Source organism: Protopterus annectens, chromosome 2.part0 (assembly GCF_019279795.1).
Source record: "Protopterus annectens isolate FY-2018-M chromosome 2.part0, PAN1.0, whole genome shotgun sequence".
NCBI lineage: Eukaryota > Metazoa > Chordata > Ceratodontiformes > Protopteridae > Protopterus > Protopterus annectens.
In genome coordinates this window covers 1,347,553,816-1,347,570,799 of record NC_056728.1, presented here as the reverse complement: position 1 = coordinate 1,347,570,799, position 16,984 = coordinate 1,347,553,816, and the positions used below count along the sequence as shown (strand labels likewise).

The window sequence follows — 16,984 nt, the reverse complement described above, 5'->3', positions numbered from 1 at the left end:
CTAGAGGGGAGAGGTGCAGACCATCCCTGGCAAAGCAGCATGGTCTGTTGACCATCTCCTTCCATGCTGACAAATACTGCATCCCCTTAAAATTTATTTATTTTATTTATTTATTTATTTATTTATCATTTGTTGACCGGGAAAGTCCGACTAGGTTCCACAGAGCCTGTTTTCAGCGGAGCCCCGGGGAGAAATGCTCCAGATGCATGTCTTTGGAATGAGGAAACCCACGCGAACACAGAACATGCAAACTCCACACAGAACCCCCCCCAAGAATCAATCGGAGAAGAACCTGCTGTGTGAGGTGACAATGTTAACCACTGCACCACTGTGACACCAGAAACTAAGCCAATCATTAAAGTCAGCCCTCTTCTGTTTGCATTGTGGCATTATCCTTGTAGAAGGTAAAATGCTGCTTAATGCTAGGCTCATACCAGCCTGGGACACATTCCGAGAGCTTCATGATGTCTCTCTTCATATAGTCTAAGGAAGTATGTCTCAGGTCATTTACACCTACATGTACTATGATAAAGTCATACTGGTACTTGTGTCCAGTGACCTGAGTGTGTGCTTAAAGTGGCAGATCTAGGCCCTTGATAATCAACTGACTGACATTTTTCTTACTCAGCCTGGTGAGAGGGATATTGCTTTGTTTCACAATGGAGACTCAAAAGAACAGAATGTTTGATTGTGTGGTGGTTTGCTTTATGGGATTAGAAGTAGAGGATCCATGAGATGTGACTGTATGTGTTAATGTGGGTGTGTTGAAAGAGTGCATTTGGGGGATAGTGAGGTATTTGTTATATGTACTTCATTAGGAGGTCTTTGGGGTTTAGGAAGGTCGCATTTAAGTACCTCAACATACATGGGTCTATGTGTCTTCTCTGAATTATGTCTGATGACTGCAGTGTGTGTGCTACTGACAACCTGAATGACATTAGGAGTACTTTTATATGAGAGCTTTGACTCCTGTGACATTGTGTAAATACATCTCTCACTTTCCATATCAGTTTGTTTGAAAATGAACTGTTTTTTCAGTAAAAATGAGGGAATTTCTACATTGCCTCAGGATGCCCATATCCACCAATATGGTAATGGAGACAGGCCCTTTTTTATCAATTAGAAAGTTGGAGTGCGAATATAAAGTAATGACAGGAATATTTGGTTTACACCTCTGGGGCAGTGCTTGTCACTGCAAACTAGTTGCCCTGTGTACAACTAGGTACTAGTGAAATTTCAAGGGTGCTTTTACATGGAAAAAATGTCAATTCACTGTGTTTGCACTGATACAGGGCACTGCCAAACACTTGGGGGAAACTGATAAGTAGTCCCTGTTGATTTATCGATTAAGTCTTTAGGGAAGTATTATGAATTAAACAGCAGCAAATCAAGCAGAAAGAATTAGCTTTGTCAAGAATGATGAAAAGTGGGGATTCACCTGAATGTCTGCTGCCTGGCTACTACTAATGCTAGTCTCACCACAGCCTCACACTGCTGGGATACAATGCTCCTTTGCTTCTTCTCTCACCAGCAGCAAAACAACACCAATCTCAAGATGAAAAGCATGCCACAGGCTCTTTGATGATGTATTGTCCCAGATGATGCAAGGCTCTGTAGGCTTATTGTAGGTTTTCCTGGCAGATGTGTTGAACAGGAACCAGACCCATCACAAATGTCCAACACAGACACTCACCGCCCAATCAGAAACAGTTAACAATCAATGCACTGTGCTCCTTCTCTCACCAGGAGCAAAATATAAGCAAACATTCCAAGCTGGCACCTATAAAGCAGTTATTATGATTTCTGGTGATCAGCAGTGTCTAGTAAATAATGTCTTTATGCTCCTTCTTTCACTAGGAGCAAAACAGAATCACTAATCCTAATATGACTACTGAGAGGCAGAATGTGAGCCCTCCAGCAATTGGTGGTCTTGGAGTAGATGTTGCAGCTTTTCAATACAAGATGCAAAAAAAATGGGTAAAGAACTAAGAGTTGCAGTGTGCAGTAAGCAGTTACATATGAAAGTGGGGGTAACCTAAGGTTTAGCTATCTAAGTTGGGAGCTGCTAATATTAAAAGATCAAGAAAGATTGGAAGGAGGTGGGGACTTTGTATTCTGGCTCTATGGAATACAGTGGGATGGGCAATAAATTTAAATAGTTGAAGGGGAGTGATTTTACAAAATGATAATTTTGTGCTTACTCACAATAGTTAATGAAAGAGGAGAGAGAAGGAAATATATGGCCAAATTAACATAAGGGGCAAGTAACCAGAAAGACAGTTGAGTTTAAAAACACAACAGCAACAAGGTGGGAAGATGAGGGAAAATTTAATTTCTGTGTGACTCACATGAGAAACAATTGTGGTCTCTTTCCAAGTTTAAATATACAATTAAAAGCAGAATACAAGTAAAACACAGTGTAAAGGAAATAAACCATAATATACAAAACAGAAAAAGGCAGTGAAGCAAAAGCAAAAAAGAAGTTATGTACTTATCATAACGTTCCATGTTTGTAGTCCATCTCGCCTACATTCTTGCCGGATGGGTTCGGAGCAGATATTTGGCTCCGACTCGGCCGATACTAAAGCTCGAGAGCTTTTACTGGCTCGAGGATAGCCTCTATCCCATGGTGCCTCACGGCAATTTCCTAGATCTAGTTTGCAAGAAAGCAATAAGTACCTATCAGGTAATTTTGGAAGAATGGTGTTGGTCAGATTTCGGATTTTGAAATGTATCTTTGAAGAACCTTTTGAAATGTACACATAGAAGGGGCAAAAGCTTAAAAGGTAAAATATGTATGAAAAAGTTAAGGAAGGGAAACTAGGAACCTTTAAATGTATTTTGACTGTCACAGGATCTGGGATTTAGTTTTTGTGTGATCATTGTGATGCATTTTATATAGAAAAAAAAAGAAAAATAAAAAAATAGAAATTTATGAGCATTACTATGAGATAAAAGCTTTTTGTTTTTTTTTTTTTATTTTTTATGGTTATTTTTTTCTTATATTTATCTATTTTTAAATGTGTTTAAAAATCAGTTTAATACCACAAGCTGTAATGACTGAAGAGCTTTTTAATTAAAGAATTGTGTGGATTATGGATTTGTGCCTCTTCCATCTGTTCTGTATTTTTCTATCAGGTAAGAAATATCAGAGCTGCATATATACAGACAAAGGATTTTTAAATATACTCTATGCCAGGTGGACAACAAATGAGAACCAGGTCAGACAGTGCCAGTATAGCCCACCAGATCCCCCAGAAACAGGAAGGGTGTTGGAGGGAGGGAAGCAAGAATGTAGGTGAGATGGACTACAAACATGGAACATTATGGCAAGTACATAACTTCTTTATGTTAGGCCACAGTGGTGGTGCTGCGGTAGCGTTGTCGCCTCACAGTAAGACGCTGTCCGGTTCGATTCTCAGCTAGAGCGTCTTCTGTGTGGAGACATGCGTGAATGGGTGTACCTTCGTTGAAGGTTTTGCGTCAGGGCTGGTAATTGGGCACATAAAAATCAACTACTAATCATTAGCGGACCGGAGTTCTGCTATGGTGACCCCTAACTGGGAAAAGCCGAAAGACATAACTTCTTTATGTTATGTAGTCCTATCTCGCCGTAATTCTTGCTGGATGGGACAGCGTCCCTAGCACCTTTATCCCGGTTGGCTCAAGTGAAGAGACTCTTCAGCACAGTAAACCCAAAGGATGACCCGTCCCGGGGAGGCCAAATCCAATTTGTAATGACTGACAAAAGTATGCGGTCTTGCCCAAGTAGCTGCTGCACAAATAGTATCAATTGGGAGCCTAGATCTAAAGGCACATGAAGTAGATACAGCTCTAGTAGAATGGCCTTTGACTTTGATGGGTAATTGTTTTCCAGCTGATTGATAAGCAAAGGAAATGCAATCGGAAAGCCATTTTGAAAGAGTAACCTTGGAAACAGGCAAGCCCTTCTTGTCAGAAAAGGAAACAAATAATTGATCTGATTTTCTGAATTCTTTAGTCCTGTGTAAATAAAATCTGAGAATTCTGTGAACGTCTAACTGGTGTAGTCTATACTCAGATTTATTAGAGTGGTTTGGAAAAAACACAGGTAGCTCAATAGTAGTATTCAGATTGTGCTCTGAGCATAAGAAGTGTTTGTCCTGAGTGAGACTCTATCCTTGTGAAAAATAATGTAAGGAGGTCGAACAGTAAGAGCTTGCAGTTCTGAGACTCTCCTAGCAGATGTTATGGCTACTAAGAATAGTGTTTTCCACGAAAACAATTTTAGGTCTGATGAAGAGGATGGTTCAAAGGGTGCAGACATCAAAGATGAGAGGACTAAGTTTAAGTCCCAGGGTTCTAATGGCTGTTTGACAGGAGGCCTGAGAAGAATTTTTAAGAAGGTTTTACACAAGGAATGTTGCATGATTGGATTTCCCATGAAGCCAAAATGGAAATTGGAAATGGTAGCTAACTGAACTCTAACTGTAGCGGCTGCACCTCCTTCATGAAAAATTGACACTAGGAAGGATAGGATAGATTCTATAGGAGCCATATATGGATCTAAGCCCTGGTTTGTAGCCCAAAATGAAAACCTTTTCCATTAGCTGGAGTATAGTTTCTGAGTGGAAGGTTTATGGGATGAAATTAGAATGTGTTTGACAGAAGGGGATAAGGGAATACACCTGGCTATTTGTGGAACTGGAGCAGCAATGCTGTCAATTTGAGGGTGTGGATGGTGGGGTGGAACTGTCCCGATTGATGAATCAGGAGGTCTGGAGATGGGTCCAGAATCCATGGTTCCCCCAAAAGGTAGGGCCACAAGAAGGGAAACCAAACTTGTCGAGGCCAGTAAGGAGCAATGAGGATCAGGGAACTCCTCAACTGTTTTGCTTTCTGTATTACCTTCAGGATGAGAGGAAAAGGTGGAAAGGAATAAAGAAGTCCCAGGGGCCAATCATGGACTAGAGCATCCCTGGATGACATCGCTGGATGGGGAATGAGGGCAAAGTAGCTGCTCCTTTTGGTGTTCAGGTGAGTGGCGAATAGGTCGCAGCAAGGCTGGCCCCCATCTGTGAAAGATGTCTTTCACAACTTTTGGATTCAAGGGCCTCTCGTGAGATATCAGAAGTGCTCGGCTGAGTTTGTCTGCTATTATGTTGGATTTCCCTGGGATGTGCATTGCTATGAGGAAGCGTTGAGTATCCATCGCCTATTTCCAAACTCTTAAGGCATCTCTGCAAAGCGGGTAAGATTTGGTTCCCCCTTGCTTCTTTATGTACCACATGACAGACATGTTGTCTGACTGTATCGCAATTGTCCCGGTGGGAAGGGAGCTGTGAAGTGCTTGCAACGCATACAGCACTGCTCTCATCTCCAGAACATTGATGTGCAACTGGTTCTCGTGGTTTTGCCAAGTACCTTGGACCGTAATTCCCAGATAATGTCCCCCCCATCTGGGAAGCATCCATGGTCAAAACTGCTTTCTTTTGGGGAGGAACAAGTGGACGACCTAGGAGAAGTTGTTCTGTGTGCAACCACCATGTCAGATCCTTCTTGCAGGTGTGTTATAAAAATCTGGTGAGACAATGGAAGGTCTTGCATCGACCATTGGGCAAATGACAGCCACTGAAGTATCCTCATGTGTAGATGAGCAAGAGGAACTAATAGGATGGAGGAAGCCATAGTCCCTAGGACTTGAAGGACTACTCTGGCCTAAACTTTTTGTTTGTTTAGCAAGGATCTGACTTGACTGCTTAGAGACTCTACTCTTTCTGTTGTTAGTCTTGCTGACATGGTGGTTGTATCTATTTCTGAGCCTAAGTATACAATGTGCGAAGGAGATAAGGCTGACTTTTTTAGGTTGACAGTGATGCCTAGACAGGCGCACAACAATAGTCTCTCGTCCCTGGTTCTGATGCGTTGATGCTTGGTGGTAGCAGTGAGGAGCCAGTCTAGGTACAGAAACACCTGGAATGCTTGATGTCTCATGTGAGCCGTAACCACTGCCATGCATTTGGTGAACAATCTGGAGGCTGTAGTGAGACCAAAGGGCAGTGTTCTGAACTGAAAATGACTGGCTCTCAGTCAGAAGAATAAGTGTCTCCTGGAGCGCCTGTCCATTCTGATGTGGTAGTATGCGTCCTGGAGGTAGATTGAGCACATCCAATTGTCTTTCCCGATAAAGGGAAATATTGACTGCAGAGTGACCATTCAGAACTTCGATTTCTTTACATACTTGCTGAACCTGCTGAGATCTAGGATTGATCTCCAGTCCCCTGTCTTTTTCGGAACTAAAAAGAATCGAGAGTAAGTTCCAGATCCTACTTTCTCTGCGGAGACTTCCTGGATTACTCTTTTTTGCAGCAAAGAGATGATCTCTGATGTTGCACGGTCTAGTTGGATGGGTGGTACATGTGGTAGAGACCGATTTGTTAGGTTTTCAGAAACAAAGAGGATCAGGTAACCTGTGGATATTATGGTGTGTACTCAAAAAAGAATTCCCCTGCACGGAAGTAGTTGCACGGCATCAAAGTACTAGGTAAACAAAAAACAGTAGCCAGCAACTGTGAGCTGTTTCAACTAATAATTAGTTATAGGTAAAAAAAACACAAAAATAACAGACCGGTTTCGGCTATGGTATTCACCTAGCCTTCATCAGTGTAAATATTCACAACATTTTGAGGTTCTTTATATACATTTGCATTAGACACAAACTGTCATTGGTGAGCTCATGAATATTCATTAATATATAAAGTCATAAATATTCATTAAGACCTGGCTGGGAAAGTCCACCTAATTTTACAATCCATTTCTTTTCTTTAGTGTTCAGTTTACTGTGCCACCCAGATTTATTAGATCTATCTCCAGTTACTTTATAATAGTAAAATGAAATTTGGCTGTGGTATGTTTCAATGTGTGTTTGTACAAAGCATTGCTCATACGTTTACATTTTATGTCACTTAGATGTTCTGAAATGCGTATCCTTAAAGGTCTGGATGTTTGACCTATATATAAAGAATGGCAACTGCAAGAAGCCATATAAATGATCCAATCTGTGCTACAATTCGCAAAGAACCTGATGTCATATATAATACTACTATTACTACTGGAAAAATGTTTTGTTTTAAGCACATCTTTACAATGGCTGCAATGACCACTTGGCATGCAGCCAACCAAATACTCTCCAGAAATGAGGGTTTGAGTCATATTGTGTTTGTTGGAATCATGGTGATGTTTATAATGACTGAAATGAGATCCAAGATTTTTCCCTTTTCTAAATGAAAACAAACAAGTTTCGGGTAAATACTGTGACAAAACATTATCCGCTAGCAGGATATTCCAATGTCGCCTGACGGCATCAGTAACTCTGTTTGTATTTCTACCATATGTAGTGATAAATCGTAAATTATTATTTTTATCTGATTTTCGTTTGTATTTAAGAAGGTCTTGTCTGTCCAGATTTGCAGCATGATTGCTTGCTGTATGAACATAACCCATTCTGAAGCCCCTTTCCTCAAACCTGTTCAACAAATCCTTGCTGAAAACCTTGAAAGAGTTTTCTTCTGAACAAATGCATCTCATCCTAATAAACTGAGACTTGGGGATGTTTTTGGTAATATGTGCTGGATGAAAGCTGGATGCGTGGAGTAATTCTTTGTATTCCGGGTATTTCCTGAATACTTCACTACCAAGAGTATTGTCTTTATTTCTAATTACCAGCACATCCAAGTACGTGATTTTATGTTGGTCATAATTGATGGTAAAATGTAAACCCCATTTATTCTCATTGAGGTATTCAACAAATTCCATTAAGTATTCCACATCAGATCTCCACACCATCCAGCAATCATCCAGATATCTACACCAAATATCAATTTCCATTAGATATATGTTGTGTGTAACATCATTGATAATTTGTTCTTCTATATATGCCATATATAGGTCTGCATATATGGGGTCAAATGATGCGCCCATTGCTGTGCCCCGTGTTTGAAGATAACATTGTTTTCCATAGAAGAACACATTTTTAGTGAGCACATGTTCAGTTAAGCACATAAGAAACGTGTTGAAACCAGGTTTGTATAATTCTGATTTGTATATCCAATATTCTATGGCATCAAGCCCTGCCCAATGTGGAATGTTAGTATATAATGCACTAACGTCCAGCGTGCATAACAACCAATGATCTTCAATTTGCATCGCATTTATAATACCTAAAAATTCTGTGGTGCCCTGAATTCTAGATCTTACCCATCTCAATAATGGTTTGAGATGTTTTGTTAGAAACTCGGAAAGACCCCTATCAATAGGTTTTCTCTTCCTCTCATTTAAGACTCTGGTGCTAAACGCATGGCAAAAAGTGCAGGGCTCCTGCAAATGAGCTTCACCTAGACAGTACACGCAACTGGTGTAACTGTCTGTAAGAGACATTTTCTGTGAACATTTATCACACTTCTTAAACCCTGAAGGGTGATGATCCTTTGCTCTCTAGCCTTATCTTTAGACATTCCTTCTACAAGGTATAGACTAGCTAGATAAACAACAAGAACAGCAATACTAATTACTAACTACAGACAAAAAAGTAGTACAGAAGTACATAAAAAAATAAAAAAGTTAACACACACACAGGGAGAAAAGGCCTTCTAACTTAAACGGGCCATACAGTCCTTGGGGAAGAATAGGGGTCAGAAACTCTCAAAAAACAGTCACACAAGAGACAAATATTATTAAAGTATGCAAAGGATAGAAAAAGTCAGGAAAAAAGACTAAATTTAGTAAATAAAGTTTTACTTAGCCAACGAGCCAGTAAGAGACAACCTCGAAACTTTTGCGGCAGATGAGATCTGGGGAATTGCCATGAGGCACCATGGGATAGGGGCTAGCCTCGAGTCAGTAAAAGCTCTCGAGCTTTAGTATCGGCTCCGAACCCATCCAGCAATAATTACGGTGAGATAGGACTACATAACATTTAACCTTTCCCTCACATCAATCCATGGCAGAGTCTCAATGAGCTTTTCCGGTAAAGCCTTGAGATGTTTTATTTTAAGCCTTAAATAGAAGGTTTAGTTCTTAGCTCTACCCTCAGTTCACAGGTAGTTAACCTTAATTGATCTGTTCTAATTTCTGTATGACTCACAACAGACACAGCTGTGGTCTCTTATCTAGTTTAAATATGCAAATAAAAGCAGAACACATTTAAAACATAGTGTAAAAAATAAACCACTCTATACAAAACAGAAAAAGGCAGTGAAGCAATACAAAATGCAATAAAGCAAAAACAAAGTAACTTTTCCCTCACAGCAATCTGCGGCAGAGTCTGAGTGTGCTTTTCCAGTAAGGCCAATATTATATATATAGCAAATTTCAACAGCAAATAAGAGGAGGAGCACTTAACTTCTAGTGACAACGTCTGAGAGGTTAGGTGGCAAAAAATATCTAATGTTACTTCACCCAGTGGTGCATTATGGGCACAGAAATTAAAGGAGCCTGAAGGTGAAGCACTAGTTTTGCCAGCCCAGAACCAACAAGCAGCCTAAAGACCCATCAGTCAAACTGAATGGATGGGATGAATAAGATCTGCCCTTTACAAAATTAGAAGTTATGTACTCATCATAATGTTCCATCTGAGTAGGCAGTTCATTTGTCTGCAACCTGTGGGTTACGGATCCGATATCGGATCCAAGCCGGCAACTTGTTTCAAGCTAATGGATCCGAGCTCCTAGCCCCTCCCTTCACCCATAATCCCCTGCTAACCCCTCCATGACCTCGGATCGAGTTTGCCTCTCCATATATATCCGACAAAGGATATCTAAAAAAATACTAATAGATCCAAGAAGGTCAGGGAGGGGATGGTTGCAGACAATGAACTACCTACTCAGATGGAACGTTATGGTGAGTACATAACTTCTAAATCTGAAGTAGGAATGTTCATTTGTCTGCAACCTGTGGGACAGAGTCCCCAGCTACCTGCACCCTGGGTGGGCATCATGGAAGGATATTAGAGCCAAAGGATGCTCTCCTCTAGAAAGCAGGTCTAGCTTGTAGTGGTTGATAAAGGTATGAGATGAAGCCCAAGTGGCTGCAGAACAAATATCATCCAAGGGAACTCTAGACTTGAGAAGTAGAAATGGAGCGAGTGGAATGAGCACGAACTCCTTCTGGTGGCTTACCCGAGGCTTGATAAGCTAGCAGGATACATTGGGAAATCCAGCGAGATAAAGATACTTTAGAGATAGCTTTCAAATTAAATTTGGCAAAGGAAACGAACAGCTGGTCGGATTGTCTATGGCCAGCCATCCTATGGGTATAAAAAAGCTGCCTATGAACATCCAATGAGTGCAGCTTGTATTCACCCTTATTTTGATATTTAGGAAGAAAACCGGTAAATTGATGGATTGGTTTATGTTGGTTTCTGATGCTATCTTGGGAAGAAAGGAGGATTGATCCTGAGGTACACTCTATCAGGATGAAAGATCAGATACGGAGGTTTTACGGAAAGAGCCTGAAGTTCCGACACTCTTTAGAAGTAATGGCTACAAGGAATGCCGTTTTCCATGACAAGAATTTGAGGTCCACTGTAGCAGCGGGTTCAAAGGGTGGAGCAGTCAAGGCTTGAAGAACTAAAGTAAGATCCCATGGGACGGCTTCTTTACAGGAGGTCTAAGTAAAAAGGTACCCTTGAGAAAGGTTTTACATAATTTGGCTGACATCAAGGGTCCTGTATCATGTCCCACATGATAATGAGAAATGGCTGCCAATTGCACTTTGACAGTTGAACAACTAGCACCTTCTTGAAAGAGTTCAGTTAGGAAATCTAAAATGGATGTGAGAGGGGCAAGGGATCTAGCTCACAGATGGAAAAATGTTTCCATTTGCTGTGATATACCTTTCTGGTGGAGGGCTTATGTGCTGCCACGAGGATGGCTTTGACTTGTGAAGAGATACCAGGAGTCCTAACTAGGAGTGGAACTGGAGCAACCAAGCTGTCAGTTTCAGATTGTCCAGGTTTGGAGTTGGAAAGTCCAATGGATGAGAGATGAGATCCGGGATGGGATCTAGAATCCAAGGGTGATTCACAAGGTGAGACCACAGGTAAGGGAACCAAATTTGTCGAGGCCAGAATGGGGCAATGAGAATCATTTTGCTCCCAAAGGCTTTCTGTAACAGTTGTAACATCATTGGAAGAGGAGGATAGGCATAGAGTAGACCGGAGATTCCACTGGTGGGTTGATGGAGATGCAAAAGATCGCAGCAGGGTTGCCCCATGTAATATCTGCTTCGCTACTAGAGGATTGAGAGACCACAGGGGGTAAGAAGGGTGCGGCTGAGCTTGTCCGCTAGGATGTTGGTCCTCCAATCAGAAAGTGTTTGGTGGAGATCGCCGCAAAGAGGATAAGATCTGGTTCCCCCTTGTTTGTTGATATACCAGACCACTGACATGTTGTCTGAGTGAATTGCAATCGTTCCTGCGGGAAGGAAGCTCTGAAGTGCTTGCAACGCTAACAGCACCGCTCTCATCTCCAGAACGTTGATATGCAGGGAGGTCTCTGTATCGTTCCACGTGCCTTGGACTGTCCTGCCTGAGTAATGCCCCCCCTACCCAAAGCGGGAAGCGTCCGTGGTCACCGTGGCGATGGGGGGAGAGGTGCAGAAGGGCCGGCCCGTATGGAAGTTTGATGCTTGGAGCCACCATAGTAACGCCCTTCTGCAAGCCTTGCTGATAGCAATGGGATGGTGGAGAGGGAGTGATAGGAAGGACCATTGCACTAACAGAGTCCATTGTAGGACTCCCATGTTCAAGGAGTGTAATCGCTGCTGCCATAGAGCCTAGTGCCCTCAGGATCAATTCTGCTGGTGAAGCCTCTGAAAGAAGGATAGCCCGCACATGGAGTTGAAGATTTCTGATTCTCTCCGTAGTTAGGAAGGCTCGCAAATCTCTGGTGTTTATTCTGGCACCTATAAATTCTATGATCTGTGTTGGAGACAGTAGGGATTTGCCGACATTGATAGTAATGCCTAGTTGTGGGGTTAGATGGAGAAAGAAGTCTCTGGCTGTGCAAAGTAGATGCCTTGTTGGTGCGGTCAGGAGCCAGGGGAAGACCTGAATTCCCTGGAGTCTCAGGTGGGCCGCAATCACTGCTAACACTTTGGTGAACACCCGGGGGGCTGTGGTGAGGCCAAAGGGAAGGACCCTGAACTGGTAGTGACTGGCTCCCAGCCGAAGGAACCTCCTGGATCGTTTGTCCATTAAGATGTGGTACGCATCCTTGAGGTCTATAGAGCACATCCAATCGTTCTCCCTCAGAAGGGGAGGATAGATTGAAGAGTGACCATTGAATTTTTCCTTGGTTACTGACAGGTTCAAGCGGGAAAGGTCTAGGATGGGTCTCAGATCCCCGTCTTTTGGCACCAAAAGAACCTGGAGTAGAACCCTAATCCGAGCTGGTCTTGGGGACGGGCTGGATGGCTCTTTTTCTTAGCAGCTGCTGAATTTCTGCGGCCTCCTGTGATCGGGTGGTACATCGGGAGGTTCTTGGATTGGGGACATGGAGAATTGGTATCTTGTACCCTCTGGATATGATCACCCAGCGGTCTGTTGTGATGGACTCCCATGCCGCTAGATACTTTGAAAAATGCCCCGACTGCCTCCAGAGTGGAGCAGTCGGGCAACTCAGAGAAAGGTTCTCTGGACCCAAAATTTCTCGGAACCCCTCTGCCCCTAGGCGTCCTCCCTGTCCACCTCTGCCACGGTAGGACTGGTTGTCCGGAGCTGGTTGGGATTGTTGTGATTGAACCACATCTTCTTCTGACCCTTTTGGTTCCTTGAAAAGGACCGCTGGGGAGCAGAGAAGCGGACTCTTCCCGCCCTTCCTGGACAAGCGTTGCGAACTGTTTTGCCAAAAGGCAGAACCGTGAAGGGACGTAAGGACGCTTTAAAGGACTCCGAATGACGGAGCCAGGCCTGACGTCTCATGACTAGGCCTGCTCTGCTGGCCCTAGCGGCTCCCTCTGTGGCGTGGGACAATAGCCACATAGAGGTGTTAGAAATAGATCTTAGAGTGGCCATTCGGGTGGAGTATAAATGTTTATCCTCCTCCAACATGGACTTGCAGCGTATTCTTTGATAAGATCCCGCTGCATCCTGATGACAATATAGTTCAGAGACCTTACAGAGAAGGCCGCTGAACTAAAGACTCGCTTCCCTAAGCGATCCATCAAACGGGACTCTTTGCTCGGTGGATGGACTGAGGGACTCTCCTGAGCTAATTCCCTCTTTGTGGCTGCCGCCATCAACATGGCATCTACAGGGGCCCTTACTCCAATGAGACCGGTCAGAGGGGCTAAGAATCCTATCCGGCCATTTGTGGCTCCACGGTGTCCGGATCCTTCCATGCCCTGGTGGTAATAAGGTCCACCAGGGATCGGCTGGAGGACACCCAGGAGGTAGACGGGCCTGCCTCGAATGCCTCCAGAAACACGGACTCGTCAGATGAAGACTTGGGGGCAGACCACCCACCTCTGATTCTTAGCATCTCCATGATGTCTCCAAAGGAGACATCCTCAGGGGGTGATCTTGGGGAGCCTTCCCCTTCCTCCAAGTCCGTGTCTTCGGTTAAGGACTCTGGGGAGTCCACGTGCCTCCTTTTGCACTTATGTTTGCGGGGAGCTTCCTCTGGGGGACTGTCATCTTGTTCCAATGGAACTATCTGTGACATCGAAGCAGGCTGTCCCTTTGGCCGGGTGATGGAAGCCTGCCCAGCAGAGAGGGAGTGCAGGGAGGAGTCGATGCAAGGGCCGGGGGTCCGGATGCTCTCAACAGAGCTCTCTCCACAACATCGAATGCCGAGGGAGAGCCACTCTCCAATGGATCCGAAAGTCGGCTCCCACTCGGATCCGAGGGACCAGTGTGCTCCGACCTGGACGGAGCCGAAGGCACACTGAATCCCCCGGATCGGACCACGGCTCCGAGAGGTCGGATCCGACAGACTTGAGGGTAGGGTTGGATCCGGCACACAGTACTGTCGGCGCCGACCCGCTCCAAGGCTGCAGCGGGTCGGAGAAGGAGCAATTGGGTGGAAAAAGCTCCCCTGAGGGATCTGCAGCTGGGCCTGGATGAACCTTCGCATCATCCGTCCAAGTCTGCATCAGATAACCAAACGTGGATCTCGAAGAGGCCACCGAGGCAGGCCTGGAGTGCCACCGATGACCTCGACGGAGATCGGGTCTCCTCCTCGGGCCCCGGGAGAAAGAAGGGGATCGGAGCCGAGGAGGAGGAGACCTAGAAGCAATGGAGGGAGAAGCCAGCTGGCGGGCCGAACGGAGGTCTCGGCCCGCGCTTTGGTGCTTCTCCTCCGCTTTTCCTCCTGGCCTCCCTGTCCTCCGACACTTTGGCGGAGTTTGAGTCCCAGTCGGAGGCAGGGATGGCAACCATCACAGGCTGTGATGGAGCCACAGGAGTGGTAGAGGAAGCGGAGGCCGGGTAGAAGTCCCGCCAGGACCAGCTTGACCTCCGCTCTTTCAGTGCCCTGGGGTTGAACGCTGCACAGATAGTACAGCCCGAGGTGAGGTGTTCAACCCCAAGGCAAGTGTGGCCATCAGCCGGGAGAGCTTATGGCCACACTATTTCAAAATATGGCTTTTGGGGCCTTAGCCATTCCCTTTTTTTAGCAAAGAAAAGAAAAACAACTACACACACACACAGGCCCCAAAAGCACACCACAAACACTCACACACTAGCGACCAGCGAAGGGAGGGTATTAAATAAACAAAAAATAGGGAACCTAACTCAGACACACCTAATAACAGTTAATTTAAACAAAAAAGTATTTTTCTGAAGAAAAAGTTAAATTTTTTTGTCACTTATCTGGAGCTCAAGAAAAAGGATCCTGCCATCACAAGCGCAGCAAACTAGATCTGAGGTCATGGAGGGGTTAGCAGGGGATTATGGGTGAAGGGAGGGGCTAGGAGCTCGGATCCATTAGCTTGAAACAAGTTGCCGGCTCGGATTCGATATCGGATCCGTAACCCACAGGTTGCAGACAAATGAACATTCCTACTTCAGATTTAAAGTTATGTACTCACCATAACTGTGCATATGTGCTTCCAGTTTTATTCTTCCTCAAAATATGGGTTATGGATCTGACTTGGCCACACACCACAGACTTACGGATGCAACTCTCAAGCTCCTTCCTCTACCCATAATGCTCCAGCCAACCTACAATACCTCAGATCAGGTTTGCTGCCTTATAGCACCCAAGATATAGTAGGAAAAAGGAAATAACAGTAAAGCTAGGGCTCAAACCTGGAACAAAAGGTTCCAAAATATCCATAAGATCACTCCAGAAGATGAAAGGAAGGGGGAAGGAGGGTGGGGAGTTGAGAAAGAATGTGGACAAACTCTGCAGGTTTCTTAATTTTTCAAACAGGGGAGAGTGCATGCTACATATTTTAGATGTATACAGGTAACTACATTTCTATTTACACAGGACAAAGGATTTCAGGAAAACAGACCAGATGTCTGTTTCTTTCTCACCAAACAGATTGGGATCACCAGTTTCTAAAGTTACCCTGGTCAAATGGATTACTGATGACAGTATCACTAGAAAGCAGTTGGAGGAGATTGTCCACTGCCACACTCTCATAGCTGCTGTGCAAAGGCAGCAGTAATGGGTTCCCCCTCGTTTGTTGATGTACTAGACCACAGACATGTTTATGATTGTATTGCAATAGTTCCTAGGGGGAGAACATCTTGGAAGGCCTGCAATGCTAGTAGAACCACTCTCATCTCTAGAACACTGATGTGCAAATTGATCTCCTGGGGGAACCACGCGACTTGGACTGTCTGTCCTAAAAAATGCCCCTCCACCCCAACTGGGGTGCATCCATTGTCACCATCCCTAGTGGGGGAAGAAAAATAAAGGGGCAGCCCATGTGAATCTCATCCAACTGAATCCACCAACAAAGATGGTTTTTGCATACTCTGGAAATTCTGATTGGGAAAGATAGAGGATGTTGCAGAATGGACAACTGAACAGCTAGAGTCCACAACAGAACATGCATAAAGTAATGTGCCAGGGGAAAAAGAAGTTATATCTTACCATAACGTTCCACCTGTGTTGTAGATCTTTGTTCATTCATTATCATTAGAACCTCGGTTCCATTCTCGAACCGATATGGCCATTTCCAAGCTTGCGCCAGCCAAAAACTCTCAGCTAAGACCTACCCATACTGCCCCTCTCCTAGTTACTTCAGATCGAGTTTGCCGACCCTTAGATAATAGATGTAGTAATAGAAAAAAAAATAATAGGAGGCTCTGTTTGAGCAAATTCCCTAACCAGGAGTTCCTAAAGTCCACCAGGAGTCCAGGCAGAGGAAAGGCGGGTGGGAAGTAATGAATGAACAAAGATCTACAACACAGATGGAACATTATGGTAAGACATAACTTCTTTATCTGATATTGTAAATCTTTGTTTATTCATTACCATTAGGACCAACTCCCCAGCTACTTGAGTCCTGGGTGGCCCTAAGGAAGGATATTCCTGAACACCATAGAACTAAAAGATGCTCATCCTCTGGAGGCCAAATCCAATTTGTAATGAGATATAAAGGTATGAGGTCTTGCCCAAGTGGCTGCTGTGCAGATATCATCCATAGAGGCTCTGGAATGAAATGCTATAGAAGTAGCCATAGATCTGGTAGAATGAGTCTTTATTCTGGAAGGTAAGGTTAGCCTATTCGTTAGTAGATAAAAGTAATGACGTTTCTAAGCCAAGAGGATAAAGTCACTTTGGAAACAGGTTTACCCAATCTGGGTCCGGCAAAGGCCACAAACAATTGATCTGTTTTCCTGAAAGATTTAGTCCTGTCCAAATAACAACAAAGCTGCTGATGCACATCAAGGGTGTGCAAAAGGTACTCCCCTCTGTTAGAATGCTGAGGGAAGAAAACCAGCAGGTCAATAGATTGGGTAATGGAAAAGCCAGACATGACCTTAGGCAAG

General features: G+C 44.0%; 1 protein-coding gene across 1 annotated transcript in view; it reads right to left on the bottom strand.

The window, feature by feature from the left end:
- Positions 1-16,984, bottom strand: part of BBS7 (Bardet-Biedl syndrome 7) — a 1,778,061-nt gene that overhangs the window by 962,906 nt on the left and 798,171 nt on the right. The window lies entirely within an intron of this gene.